Source organism: Fukomys damarensis, unplaced genomic scaffold (genome assembly GCF_012274545.1).
Source record: "Fukomys damarensis isolate Sample0158 unplaced genomic scaffold, DMR_v1.0_HiC HiC_scaffold_4, whole genome shotgun sequence".
Taxonomy (NCBI): Eukaryota; Metazoa; Chordata; class Mammalia; order Rodentia; family Bathyergidae; genus Fukomys; species Fukomys damarensis.
Window position 1 is genome coordinate 15,900,819 of NW_022900916.1, and position 15,300 is coordinate 15,916,118.

At 41.9% G+C, this 15,300-nt stretch overlaps 1 protein-coding gene and 1 long non-coding RNA gene across 3 annotated transcripts in view; one reads left to right on the plus strand and one right to left on the minus strand.

Moving 5' to 3' along the window:
- Positions 1 to 15,300, plus strand: part of Ifrd1 (interferon related developmental regulator 1) — a 47,261-nt gene that overhangs the window by 6,366 nt on the left and 25,595 nt on the right. The window lies entirely within an intron of this gene.
- LOC104875678 overlaps positions 5,765 to 15,300 on the minus strand; it is a 12,158-nt gene continuing 2,622 nt past the window's right edge. The window contains exons 2-4 of one of the 2 annotated variants that reach the window (XR_004514639.1): positions 14,272 to 14,441; positions 6,349 to 6,652; positions 5,765 to 6,275 (exon numbers count right to left, since the gene is read on the minus strand). This is a non-coding gene — a long non-coding RNA (uncharacterized LOC104875678). Of the gene's footprint in view, positions 6,653 to 14,271; positions 14,442 to 15,300 lie in introns of both variants that reach the window. The other variant, XR_784141.1, reaches the window with a different exon arrangement.

The window sequence follows — 15,300 nt, forward strand, 5'->3', positions numbered from 1 at the left end:
CATGTTATATATTTTGAATTAAGACTTATTGATCTCAGAATATAAATGTATGTCAATAAAATTCAAATGAAGACTTTCACATAACAGTCCTGTATTCCTTCCATTCGATGAAGCAGACTCCAGCAGTACCTCTGGGGGTCTCCTCTCCTGTCTGTGTTGGAGAGCTAGGACACATATAAGTTTGGAATGTTTTAGGTTAGGTCACCGAGAATCCAGGTTATGAATGGGGGCAATCATTTATGCTCTGGCTCATGTCTTGATGGCCCCCCAAAGCCTTGTGCAGTCATAGATGCGCCTTTTTCTGCTATCGGCTCTTGGTGCAGTGCTAGGCTCTAGGGTGCTAGGATGGAGGGTGTGAGGACCACTTTCCCGAAGTAATCTTCGTAAGATAAAAAGCAGAAAGACACTGTTGAAGGCCCCTCCTCCTTTTCTTGTTGCTCCCACAGTCTTCTCCCACGAACTATTACCCCTCTGCCACCCTGCCTGGGAGCCAGCCAGTTACGGACTGAAACCTCTAGGAACCATAAGCCAAATAAACCTTTTCCCCCTTTAATTTTGGGTGATGGGTATTTTTTTCTCAGCAATGAGAGAAAAGTAACTAAGACAATTTATATATGCCTATATTATTTTTTTCGGTACTGGGTATTGAACCCATGGCTTTCACACTAAGCTTTATCCCCAGCCTCTTAATTTAAAATTTCTATTTTGAGACAGGATCTCACTAATTTGTGAGTTACCCAGGCTGGATTTGAATTTACGATTGTCCTGCTTCAGCCTCCTAGCGTGCTGTCATCACAGGCATGTGCCCAGCTGCATTCATTTGTTTTTAGACTTTCAGCTGTTGTCAACCCTGCCACCACCCCTTCCTGCCTCTGCATAGTCCTCCTTATTGTTGTGTTGTAATAACAGTGAAGAAATATCTAGGACAGTAGGTAACTCCCTTTTCTTGGCCTTCATAACCTGTTTCTTTTTTCTTTTTATTAATTAAAATTTATTTTTTAGAATGGATGCATAAAAACATAAAGTTTAATGCATGCTTGTGGCGTGCCATGTGTTGTTCTGATCCCAAACACCTTGTATAGTATTCGAATCGGGGTAAACATAACTATCTCTCCACATTATCTGCTTCTGTGCCACTGGCTTCTATAACCAAAGATCAAGGGCAGACTCCCTTTGGCTCCATGGGAGGAAGCAGGAAGGTCACAGTTAGGAAAGTATTTGAGATAAAGTAAGGAAAAGGACTCCCCTGTATCCTTTCCACTCATTATGGTCTTTTTGGAATCTCCTTTATGTTCTGTTCCTAACATAGATGTACTTGGTGATATATATTTTATCCATTTTTGTGTCCTTCCCATTCCAAATGCTTGTAAATATTTATTAAACGAGCAAGTGATCTTGCTGCCTATAATTGCATTGTACTGTATAGGTATAAGCACATTTTCTTTCTTTATTTTTTTTTTTTTTGCTGTAACCACAAAGCAATCTATTATTTTGAATACAGCTGACAATTTTTAGTGTTTTCGATACAACTCAATTGAGGTTACAACACGTTTTAAAAATAGGAAAACTCAGTAAAGGATGGAACAAGGTTTGTAATCCATATGTGTATTTCTTTAGAATTCTGTCTATAATTCACGGTACCTCTTATACATCATTTTATTAATGACTTAGAGGTAAAATGTTTGCCTGACATAACAGTACTGCCTGTGAAAACAAGAATACCATCTGAGTTTTTTGACTACAGAAACATGTTTACAATACCAAGTAGTCATTCTGAATAATGAAGGTAACAGCATCCCCAGCCTACCCCACCCTCTGTGCTTTTTTTACTTCCCCAGCACAAGATCAAAGGTGATCAGGACCAGGCAATCTATTGATTTGCAGGGTAAAACAAGAAGGGTTCTGGATAAGTGACCGGAAAAAATAGCTATAGGCCTGTGCACATCTGCTCCCGGGATTGGAACACAACCTTCCTCTCCTCATTAATTAAAGGCTTAGCTCAGGTGAGCTTTGTGTGGGGAAACTCCCCTGGCCAACTCTTCACCCACCTCTTCTCACTCGCACGCTCTCTCATTGTTCTCTCAGGCCCCTGGCGCTTTATGCCAACAGCACTCTTCCTCCGTCTTAAACTTTTTAGCGTTCGTCCATTTCCCCACCCCAGACCGCGAGCTCACTGAACGCGAGGAGTCTTAGTTCTTCATATCTCGAGCACTTAGAAGGGACTCACACAGTCGTCCTTCAACAAATGTATTTTTTAGAAGCAAATGAACAAGTACTTTGCCCAGAGAGGCAGCTAACTTGAGGATTTCATGGCTCTGGACTATGAATTATTTCTGACCTTTGAGGAAAACAAGAGCAGAAAGAGCAGGGCCCAAAGCCTGGATATTTCTCTGTACATTCAGCGGTCATATCTGGTAGTTTCTCCACTGATGTCTTCCATGTGTACTTCGGCAACGAGCTCCTCGTTCATCTCTTCTCTTTCGTGGAAGCAGCAGTGGTGAGAGGGTGAAGATGACAGGGGAGGGTGCTCCAGAAACGGGAATCATCAGGAGCCTCTGCCATTCAGGGGTAACTGGATTCCTTAGAAAGGAAATTTTTCTTTTTCTTTTTGGTACTGGGGATCGAACTCGGGTCCTTGTGCTTGTGAAGCAGGCGCCAGAGCCACTGAGCCAAATCCCCGGCCCTCAGAAAGGAAGCTAACTGTGGGCCACAGGCAGTTCCCAGTCCAGCCCTGCGGTGGCAGGGAGACCACATTTAATACTAGACGATATGAGTCACCTGGCCAGCCACGGAGCCAGGCCCTCTGACTGTCCACTTCCGTAATTACCGTGGAAATAGCGATGCCCATGACCCAGTTCGCATCCATTTGTTTAGACCTTGAAAACTCAGTTATTGTAGCCGGGCATGGCGGAGCCCACCTGTAATCCCAGCTACTTGGAAAGCTGGGGCTAGAGGATTGAAGTTCAAGGCCAGCCTGGAGAAGATGGTAAGACCCTATCTCAAAAGATTAAAAGGCTGGGGGTGCAGCTCTGCAGTAGAGCACCCAGGTTCAATCCCCAGTACTGCCAAAAAATAAAAAATAAAAAAATTACCTATTGTGTGCTAAGCATTGTCCCTGGGAGTAGTAGTTGGAGCATATTTTTATAACTCTTGCCATACTGTGGTGAGGAACTATTTTTGTTTTAGTCATTCATTGGTTCCTTCAACCACAGCACCGGGCTCTGTGTTGATGTTGAGGACATAGCAGCAGACAAAACAGGTGAGATCACAACCCTCATGGCACCTAGAAGCCAAGACACAGAGAGGTAACCCATAGTTAGGGGACACAGTAAGTGGCCGGGCCAGGATCAGAATCTACCTGATTCTAGAACTCATGCTGCCTCCAAAAATAGTGACAGTCCGTTATAAGGAAACTGCTCAGCGTCACTCCTTTACAACTCCCACCCTTTTAAACCTTCGCACCACTCTAACAAATTAATATTATTCCCATTTACAGATATGGGAACGGACCAAGAAGGATAAAGTAACTTCCCTGAGATGACAGAGGTGAGAGAGACATCAGGGCCCAGCGGTTCTGTTCCAGGGCCCAGATTGCTTCCACTTGATCACTTTGCTGTCCAGGTGACGGGAGTTTTAGTGCTGTGGGAGATCTCAGGTCAGCAGGTGAGAAAAATGAAGTAAAGCCTATAATCCAAGCACTGTGGGAGGCTGAGGCAGGATGGTCACATGTTCCAGCACAGCCTGGATAATTTAACAACTTAGGGCAACCTGTCTCAAAATAAAAAAATAAAAAAGGACCCAGGATGTAGCTCCGTGCAAAGGCTCTGGGTTCAATCCCCAGTACCACTCAAAAAAGAGAATCGCTCCCCTTTGTACAACTGCTGTGTTCTCATCAAAAGGAGAGGCATCAAGGGTCCTTTTAAAATTTCTGTGAATTAGAGAGAGATTGTCTATGAACCAACAGTAGCCCTGGGTCCACAGCAAGATCAATGGGAATGTTGCAGGGTGATCAGGCTTGTTGTGTGCTTTTACATAGTTTTCATTTTTTGTTGTTGTTGTTGTTGTTGTTTTTGAGACAGTGTCTCACTATGTAGTTGAGACTGACCTGGAACTCACTGTGTAGCCCAGGCTGGTCTTGAATTCACAGCGATCCTCCTGGCTCAGCTTCTCAAGTGCTGAGATTACAGGCACGCACCACTACGCCTGGCCCTTTAGCACAGTTTTTGTGTATCTACTGTAGAGTTGTAAAATGCATAGTTTATTCAATTCTGAACTACATTTAAGACAAACCCAATAATTAAGTAACTATCATGGCATTGTAAACTCTGTAAATGAAAATTTGTATTGACTGTCCATTACATAAAGATAAATTTTAATATAGGATAAAATTAAATAACTTCAATCCACAACTAAACAGTATTTTTGCATATAACTTCAGGGATTTTGCATACCACCTAAATTTCATTTTGTGAGATCATCGAACCTCTGATTACATAGCCATACTTTGGTGCAGACTGATTTTAAAAGAACTGAACGCCTAAAATATATAAATGTGTGGCCAAAACCTAACACCTTCCATGCGTGTTGAAAAGACTACTCACAGTCTGGCTCATATGTGATTGCGTATGACCTGGTTTCTGAGTACAGCTTGACCACCTCTAACCCCCACATCCCAAATCCTTGGATTCTGAAGCACTTCATATTTCAGAATTTCACATGAGAGCTGCTGAACTGGTAAACTGCGTGCCAACACCCTAAAATTTGAAAACTTTGAAATTGAAAACACTTCTCTTCCCAAGCATTTTGGAAAAGGGCTATTCAATCTCTAATACATTTTGGAAGTGTTCAGTTTTTTTAAAAATTGGCCTGTATCATCTAACAACTTCTGAGAGGCTTCCAATACCAATTCAGTGCTCCTAGTTTTGGGTGATAATGTGCTACGAATAAGTATTTATTAGGGCTCCTTTTGCAAGATGCCTCTTATAGGTTGGGTTAATGGTGTACAGAGTAATACTTTGTTGGATGGCAATAATTTTACTTTAGATTTCAGTGAGTGCCATTTTGATTACCTCTCCACCGCAATCCTCTCTCAAAGTGAGGTCCAACATATAACCTCCACCAGGAGAGCTTCTCTGAAAGCTTCAGCGTTGCCATAGTGACCATCAGATTCTGAGCTACTCCAGGATTTATTCTCCTTGAAAGTGAAGTTTCTCAGGACAGGGAGTCATTATTAAAGCAGAGAGAGCCTTGAAATGGTTCTCTCTGTAATCCCGTCAGTGTTCCGCTGTGAAACACGGGTCTGACAATGCAGTTATTGTCACTAGCCAGAGGCTGTCTTCACTTTTACAGACTATGTCGTGAAGCTGTCATATTAAGCGTTTATTTTTCTGGCTGGATGTCATCATTAAGGAATGTTGTTTCATTGGGCAGTTTGTTGAGAAGAGACCGAGTTGGAATTTACCAATTCAAAGCTGAGCCAGTGGAAATTTACTGCCAGGGGTGTGTGTGTGTGTGTGTGTGTGTGTGTGTGTGTTCACTTGTAAAATTTGTTACATGTTCTGACTAAGACCACATCCATCAGTCCCATCAGCCAGGAGACATTAATGATGACCTTAACAGCAATATATTTAATCTAGTCAATTTAGATAATAGCTTTCTACTAAGCTTCAATTGGCTATTACTACTATGAGCATTCATATTTCAGTGTATCAACACTGAAATATTTTATGCATCTTATTCTCCATGTGTTTCTTCTTGAAGGTATCAAACAGTGAGCTGACAGAAGCAGATCATTCTCCTTTTTAGAAAATGGGAGTGTTTGTTCAAAGCAGACATGTTTTAGCCACGAATGAAAATTGAATGGAATAAATGCAGTATGTGATCGCCAAGGCACATGCCCAGGTGTCCTGGTTCTTCCCACCCCTCCAGCCTAAAAGCATCAGGGACGAGAGTGATTGTGGGAAGAGGGAGGGGGTTATGTTAACAATACTCACTATGGATGGCTAAATGGATGCAGTTTTGCTGGTTTTATACAATGGTGATCAAGAAATATTTGTTGACCGCACCAGTCAATGCTTACTAGAGAAACGGATTTTAGTACAAGATGTACAAATATATAAGAATTTACAAGATTGGCTTGTCACGGCCACCCACAGAGTCGGGTGTGGAAGAGTGCAGAAAGTCCGGGTGTGCACTGGAGATCTGAAGGGTCCAGTCGAAGGCCTGGGGCTCACTGCAGTGTCCCACGCAGGTCCGTATTTAGACTTGGTGGCTACCTGTAAAAGGGATAGGACGGATGGCCAAGGAATAGAGACTGCCTTTGGGTCTTGAATAGCGAAAGACATTCACCAGGTTTGAGGAAGAGGCCTGGAAAGGTATTTCTGCTGGGAAGAGGAGTCTGTTGGGGGAATTCCAAGTGATCTTGATTGGTTGGAGAGGCCAAAGCTGAATAGTTGCTTCAGATTTCAGAAGTTCACAAATCGTGCTAAAGTGTGAACATTTTCTTCTACAGGCAAGAGGCCTGTGAAGGCTTCCGAGTAAAGCGGCAAAGTGATCATTCCATTTAAAAGATGGGTATGGCGTGTCCCTTGCTTTCCAGGCTGGTGCTAGGAACTGCATTACAAAGATGGATTAGATGCAAAGAACTCGAAGCCTAGTAAAGAAAAATATAAACAAATTAATGAAAGTCATAGATAATTCTGTAATAACCACTTACACGTATTGAATATTTACCTTGTGCTAGGCATGTGCTGAATGCTAGCACATATTATCTTATTTAATTCATTGTATCATCTCTAGTAATTTGAAGCACAGAGGTTGGTAACTTGCGTCCAGTGATTGGTGGAGCCAGGGTTGAAATACTAATTGTCCGAGTCCAGAAAAATGCACCTTTTAACCACTGAAGGCTTTGCTTTCTCTGTGACAGAAATCTCTCCAAGGCACTAGAGACCCCACCAGAAAGTACAGTTCCTTTCACTAAAGTCTCCATGGAGATGCTGATTGGGTTTGCCTTAAGGGAGATCTATAACTTGGAGCTGGGTGAAAAGTGGGAAAGTGAGCTCATAGTCCACTTGATAATTATTAGTGGGAAATGAAAGGAGGAGACAGAGTCTAGGCATATTTTAGATATGAAACGTTTTCATGTGTGGATGTGGTTAGGTTTCTGGCTGGATAATGAGGTGAATGGTAGAGCCATTAACTATGATCTGTAACACCAAAGGCAAATCAGGTAGTAGTGGGATGGGGGAGAGAAGATAAATTGTTCATTTGTTGAATTTGTGGAGTCTGTGGGATGGTGAAGGAAAAGTCAATGATTGAATATGGAGTTTTGTGGCTTAGGGTGAAATTCAAAGCTGGGGATTGCATTTTATGTTATTTTTCAGCAGTCTCGAACTAGCCCATTAACTAATTAGTCGTATCTCTCCAAAGTGTCAGGTGATAACTATTGAGTCCACTTTTTTTTCTTCTGGTTCCGGGGATCGAACTCAGGACCTTGCGCTTGCCAAGCAGGCACTGGTACCACTGAGCTACATCCCAAGCCCTTGGTTTCAGTAACAAGGGCTTGGGATGTGGCTCAGTGGCAGTGTACTTGCCTAGCATGCTCAAAGCTCTGGATTCAATCTCTAGCACTGCAAAAATGAACTAACTAAATAAGTAAAATAAAAAGAAGGGACAAATATAAAAAAATGAATAATATCACAAGAAAAAAAGTCAAGCTGGCAAAAATACTATCTTATTTAAAAGCAAACATGTAGGTAGGTATTGTAGTCTTGTATAGTATGAAAATGATGTTGGAATGCTATGTATACCTTTGGGGAGAAATACACAGGGCTCTGGGGAGAAGGTAGAACTTGGAAGAACAAGAACATTCGGGGAAAGAACATCCCTGAATATTGCCTTAAGCATATAAAGAAAGCATAAAACTTGTTGGTTCACTTCCTATTTTTAGAGTTCCTCTATCAGCCTAGGGCTTCTTAAAATGCATTGTAAGAAAAAGGATGAGGAGACAAAGAGAAATCTGTTTGAACAGATGCATGAATGGAAACAATTTGGGACCAGTAGATACCTCTATTACCCATACCAGAAAGCCAAGGCTCTGAAAATCAAGCCAACAAATAAACAACCTTGGAGGAAGTAACAGCCATATCCTATATTGAATTAACTCTATTATCATGTGGGTGTAGTATGTTTTATTCCCTCAGTATTGGGAATATAGAGAAGGTACCATGACTCACCTTTCATAACAGCCCTTGTTTAGAAGGAAACTAACCATTCATGAGTCATCAACCTTAGCATAATGAAAGTTAGCTACCTAGGATACCACTCACCAAAAGGGATTCCTTCCATTTAAAGATCTTTTAGTTTAAAAAAATTTCTGTTGCCAATTAATACAAAAACAAAACAACAACAACAAAAGCCCCGTTAAACACCACTAAGGGAATGGAAAATTCTTCATTAGGAATGCTAAAGATGGAGAAAGAGAGTGAAAAAAGCTCTCTAAACTCATATGTGATAATAGTGGGTGCAAAGCGAAGACAATTCTCCAAATAGGAGCTTTTTTAAAAAAAAAACAGGGTGTCCTTGGACAGACTTCTGCGGAGGAGGCATAAAGTGGGCAGTGGCTCTATGTTGGTGTGTTCTATGTACAAAACAGCAGATGACAGGAGCAAGGATTTCAAAGACTTCTTGGAACATATGGGACTTTTAAGGGTGGTAGAGGAATAGTTGGTGACAATTTTTATTGGACTCATTCTGTAGACATAATGACAGTGTTAGAAATGGCCAAATGATACCCTCATTTGAAGAGATTGTTAGATGGAACAGTATTCGCTGGTTTATATCTAGATGTCCCCCTAGAGCCTCTTGCACTCCTAAGTATAGCTTTTAGGAGGTGGCTGGATCATAGGTGTGTGATACTCGGATTAAGGGTGTGTGATACTAGATTAATCCACCAATTGGTTTAGTGTAGTTCTGGGTATGGCTGAATGGATTTACCGAAGACAGAAGCCCCACTCCGGGTGTGGGTGGCCCCAACCAATAGGTGTAGCCTGAATTGAATAAAGGGGAAAGGGAGGTTCACTGTTTTCAGCTTTCCACTACCCTGCCTTGGGCTGTTTCTCCTCTGCGATGCCCCCTGCCCCCTTCTGCCATACCACCCTGCCTTGGAGCCAGCTGACTGTGGACTGAAACCTCTACAAGTTGTGAGCTAAAAATAAATCTTTCCTTCTTTAACTTGTGGGTGTTGGGTATTTTGTCCCAGCAATGAAGAAAGTAAGACAGTGGGGATGCTTTCAGCCCCAAGTCACAGAATCCTCCAGTTAAAGTTGATTTAAACATGAAAGGCATTTACCTTTTCTCATATGTGCTCTGGATGTGGCGGAGGTAATACTTGTTTAATTCAGTGACTCTAAGACCTCATCTGGGTTTTTTTTTTTTAACCCTTTTGCCATTCCTGGTGTGTTACCTATGCTTCCCCCTGTGGGCACAAATGACAACATCCAAAGAAAGACAAGACCGTTTCTCCATTTGTATCTCTTTTGGGAAGGAGAAATATTTCTCCTATGCCATTTAACTCTCAACTCTCACCTCATTGGCTAAAATCATGTTGTGCACCTGTCTAACCAACCATTGATTTATAGGAAGGATCGATCATGGCCCAACTCCTGCAGCCGAGGTGGCAGCCAGCCTTCCTTGAAACACAAGGCCTCTCAAAGGTATTGGCAAGATGAAGAAAATCGGGGTTCTGAGAATGAGGAAGGGGGTAAAGTGGATCTAGGGTGGGCATTCCCTGGCGTCTACAACAAATTAATTATAAGAGCCTTCCTTGAGTGGAATCAAAAATATTTACCAAATGCTTATTAATAAAGCTATCAGTCTTTTGGCATTTTGTTCAAATGTTTATATATCTCTCCCACCCTTTCCCCTTCCCGCCACTGGGGATGGAACCCAGGAGGGCTTAACTTGTTTTTGTATCATGGATCATTGGGACTGTGTGCTTGCCAGGCAGGTGCAGCACCACTGACCTACTTCCCAGGCCCTCTACTTCTGAACTACATCACCAACCCTTTTTATTTTTATTTTGAAATCTACTCTTGCTAAGTCTTCCAGGCTGGAGTTGAACTTTTAATCCTCTTGCTTCAGCCTGGGATTATAGGCACGAGCCACCACACCTGGCTTTCTCTTTTGTGTTTATTAAAATAATTATAATTTTAGACTTATCTAATGTAAATAATTCAAAATGTTAAGTTTTATATGGTCAGTTCTGTTTGGCTTAGATTTTTGAAGTGTCTTTCAGAATTCTTTTGGCTGGATTTCTCCACAATATATATTACACATGATGAGTGAAATTTGGCAGTGTATACCTTCTCCATAATTTAAAAATTATGCTAACATGCCTCCAAAATATTGGAGAATCTGTTGCTACTTTTATTGCCTTTCATCTGAGAGTAAAAGATAAGCTTTTTAAGTCTTACTTGCAAGTGTCTTTCCTAGCACACCAAGATATACTAGATCCAGAAAGCAGGGGAAGAAACTATCACCTACTCTGGCTTCAGAAACTAAATTGATTTAACATAAGCATAAAGAAAGAGTTCACTTTGAAGTTCAAGGGTGTCCCTGGAATCTAAGAGCACAATTTCAGTTAAATCTCTCCTAGTTCTGCCACTTGGAAGTAAAAGGCCAAGGGGAGTTGGGTAGTTCATCCTGTGTATCTGTTCCTCTGCACATCCTCTGCAAACCGGCTTTCTCATTATTTCGTGTCCATAGTGGGCAGACAATAGCTGCTTTTTATTCTTTGGTCAAAAAGACTAATTCAGCCTCTCTATCTCTAGTTCTTATTCTGAATTCCCAACAAGAGGGAATCTGCTTTACAAAGAAGCAGTAGCTTAGATTAGGGAATTTGCATGAAGCCACCAAATGAGTAAGTGGTCTTTAAGGCATTTTGGCTGAGATCTCTCTGGATCTAAAACCTGGATGTGGTCACCAACGAGATTTGCAGGAGCAACGCTGTATGCGTTGCTGGACTCAGTGTGGGATTGCTGTTTTCTGATCTAGGTGCTGGGTGATTTTACTCTCTCTCCCCTTACATCAACTCCCTGCCAAAAGATCTTCCTTTTCTTGCTGATGTCTGAAATTCCATAATTAGGAATCATTTATTTTGTTGGTTTTAAAAAAGGAATATCTCATCATTATGGAGTAGTGGTAGGTTACAAAGACCTGCATAATGACCTTATTTTATTTTTATGACAATCCAGTGACCTCAATAGGGCAAAAATTTGCTCCCGATTTTCAGATAAGGAAATGGAGATTCACAGGGGCAAGGTGAGCTGCTCTGAAAGAGGACCAAGCTCCTTGGAGAACCTACCAGTTGCTTAGGCATAGATGAACGTTTCCCTCATTGCATCCTAGAAAGTGGGTGGTGGAAGCTGATTAACTAGGAGAAAGTAAGAGTATCACCTCCACATTGGCGAGAGGGAAGGAAAACCACGGGCCATCTGGTGTGAAGCTCTTGCTAAACTGGTGTCTTCATGAGGCCAGATGCCCCGTTCCCGTTTGTCTTTTTTCCTCAGGTTCTAGCTCAGACCTTGGTACATAGCAGGCACGTGACAAATGTTTCTTGAAGGAATATGAGGATTTTCTAAAAATGATCCACTGCACAATGTTGGAATGAGGTAACCAAGAATTAACGATTCCCAGCCTGTCAGAGTTTGAGAAAGGATGAACAAATGTGTGCTGGCTTATATTAATGGCTAGTTCTCGTTGTTTACTCTGTGCTGAGTAGTAGGCTATCTGCTTTCCACGTAAATTCTATGTCCAGATTTGAACCTGGAAAGCTGAGTTAGAGAGCTATGTAGATCTCAATCATGCTGTCAGCAGATTTCCTAAATGATACAGGAGTTTACATAGATCATCTTTCAAGTCTTTCTAAAATTTAAGATTCTCTAGTCATTTGCCCAGAAGACTGGTGCTAGTACAGAGAAAAAACTGGGAAGAGGGCCGGAGATTTAGCTCAGTGGCACCAAGGTTGCCTTGCAAGCCCATGGTCCTGAATCTAATCCCCGGTACAAAAAGGAAAAGCTAGGAAGAGAGCTGGTTGTAGGAAATAAGGTAGAACGGTCAGTGCAGAACACAGAACAGTTGATTCTGATTGTTTGGTGTGAAGTGTCAAAGGATATCCAAACGAAAAGGGCCAATGCCCTTCTTTATCGTCAGAGGTGATGCCATGTTTGTGCTGTTATCATGAAAAGCTTTTCCAGCACAATGTGATAAACACCACTGTCTTGCTGTACCTATTGTGGAACTTATGGTTCACAGTACTCTTCTAAAGCAGACTCAGACTGTATTATTGATATTGCTGCAGCTTTGTGAAATAGACAACTTTCTTGTTTTAAAAGTCAATTGAATATCATTCTTGCTAGAAATTTGGCTAGAGAAAGTACATGCAATTTTAAAACTGAAAACCACACACCCACAAGTCTCCTTCCTGCATGACAGAAAGAAAAAAGGCAAACAAAATATATTTCAAGACTTAATCCGTTCTAGCAAAATCTGCCATGATATCCTTTCTTAACCTCACAAGGCTCTCGAATTTAGCATGTTGCATTATCATCATTCTTGGTTGTTACTGATGATAACTTGACCATTTGTCAGGTTGACAGCCTGACCAGTCACTGGGGGACGCCCAGTCGCCTGATGAGGAGACAGCAGGGGATGAGAGAATAGTATACAAAGCGCAAGGAATAAAGAATAATGAAAAAAAATATGAACAATAGTTTATTACTTGGGGTGGGGGAGAGAATTGATCTTTAGTTCTCTCCTGGCTAAAGATCACCCAATCTTAGCTTTGCCTTGGCTAAGACCACAAGCTCTGGATTAGTCAATATTTATGATCATACAACAGAGCAAGCGGGGGTGCAGACAGATGTAAAGAATAGCAGAACTAATGCCCTAATGAGTCAGGCTTGGAAAAAGAGAGTAATTGTGTATACTTGTGAAGGGATAGGTAACAGCTAACAAGGCACCAGTGCTATCTTGTGGGTCATAGCTAAAAGGCTACCTACATAATCTTAGCTAAAGTTTGATCTTAGAGAACAGCTGCACCAAATTACAACTACTTAGCTACAGTGGTTCCTTGTATAGAGAAGTCAAAACCTCATAGACCATTGAGACTCAATTGTGACCATTGGGAAGTCTCTTTCCAAAAACCAGCCAAAAGGTCATTAACAGTTTACTCTTAGTCCTTAGAGTGACTCATAATCAACAGCCAAATTATAAGCCAAATCAGTATCTAAAGCCTGCTCAGTGTGGATTCAAGCTGGTCTCCTAGACTTGGTAATAAAACAAAAATGGCAAACATGTTAAGATAACAATGAAACCTGAAACTTAACAGGTGGTGATTATTTTTAAAAAATTGTTCGAATAACGTTACTATTTGATATATTCTATATAAGCTTAGAGATGTCCAAAAAAATAGAAATCTGTCCAATAATCATCAGGCAGTCAACCATCGAACACCCTGTGCATTTTGACACCAGTGGTCTAGGGACAGTAAAAGAAAGGAAAACAGGACAAGATTTCACCCACGCAGTGCTTTTCTAGCAGAACTGCATATGAACCCGTGACTCCTGGGAACAAGCATTCAGCTCGCCTTGTGGTGAAGGCAGGCCAAGGACAACCTTGGTATCAGATGGCCTGGGTGTTAATCACAGATCACTGTTTACCCATGGTACAACCTCAGGGAAGTTGCAGAACCTCTCTGAACCCATTTCTTCATCCATAAAGTGCCAAGACTAACCTTTCCTGCTATGGTTGGTGTAACAATGACAGTGTGAGCTGCTGATACCTGTCAGTTTCACTAACATGCTTTCCCCACCATAGTTTCTTTGCTTTCGGGAAAGCTGCTCAGACACAAGAAGTTTACTCCTTCACTCATTTAAACACATGACACTGTATGTGGCTCCTCGGCAAAGGGAGAGTGGGGGCTGAATTCCTGCCTGGAGGCTGGGTGTCCTCTTTCTAATCACACAAAAGTGCTACGTGTGATGGTAAAGACCCAGTATGTGTTTCAGAAATGGCCAACTTGGACTTTGCATTTGATGGGGAAATAGATAAGTAATAAAAAATTGTAATACATATAATTAATGGCATCCTAGAGAAGACATTAGAAGACAGGGACAAGAGATGTTTAAATCAGATAATTTGGGTAACTTCAAGGATGAGGGAGAGATTTTGGAGAGGGATGTTCTAGGAAGAGGAGTGACTTTAATTACTTACCTCCTTCTTTAGTCATATTAATTGAATATCTACTAAGTGCTACTACTGTTCCAGTACTGAAGATAAAGTAGTGAGGAAAAAGTAGACAGGATCTCTTTTCTCATAGTTCTAATATTCTCATAGAGGAGAGAGATGGCATCGGACTGGAGAAGTCTGAGGTAGTGAGGTTGCTGTGGGAGAAGAGCAGAGGCACAGTGGTGGGGGGTGAGGATGCTACTTTAGGATGGCGAGTGGGAGGTGTCATTTAAGCTGAGGTTTGAGTGGCAACTGTGGGAAGCTCATGCTAATCCCATCAGGCAGAGAGAGGAGCTGCTTCGAGGGTCTTAAGCAGGGAATGAACTTTGTGGTTTTGAGTAGGCAAAGAAGGCTGGTGTGGCTGAGGTGCATTGGGTGAGAAGAGGAAAACGAGACGGGAACGGGACGAGTGTGAGGCCCAGAAACGTGAGCCCTGGGAGCTCGAAAACCTGCTGGGAGTCGGACTGTATTAAGGGATGAGCAGTGATTTGGGAGACCTAAGCAGGAACCAGGTTCTGACACGTCCTATATAGAGGACCGCAGAGATATTTAATTCTGTTTAATGCTGTGCAGGGAAACTCAAGGCGGTCATGACTGAAGACATTCAAGGAAGAGCTCTTATGTTTACCCCTTTAAGCAAGGTCTGCATGTGTATGTGCTACTTTGAATGACAGACCTCAGGACAGCTTGAGTGTGACCCCAAATTCTGATTGTCACATTTTGCAACATTTGTGTGTAATTACCATATCTGTTAGATGGAATATTCAATTAATTAACTCTGGGACTTGAACTCAGGGCTTTGGTAGGTGCTGCACCGCTGAGCTACATCCCTGGACTGTTTTTGTTTTTGTTTTTTTGCAATAGCGTCTTGCTATGTAGCTCAGGGTGGACTTGAACTCCCTACATAGCCCAGGCTTGCGCTGAACTTGCAGTGATCCTCCTGTACTCCGCCTCCTGAGTGCTAGGACTACAGGTGTGTTCCACCAGGCCCAGCCTAAATTGTTGATTTTTTTT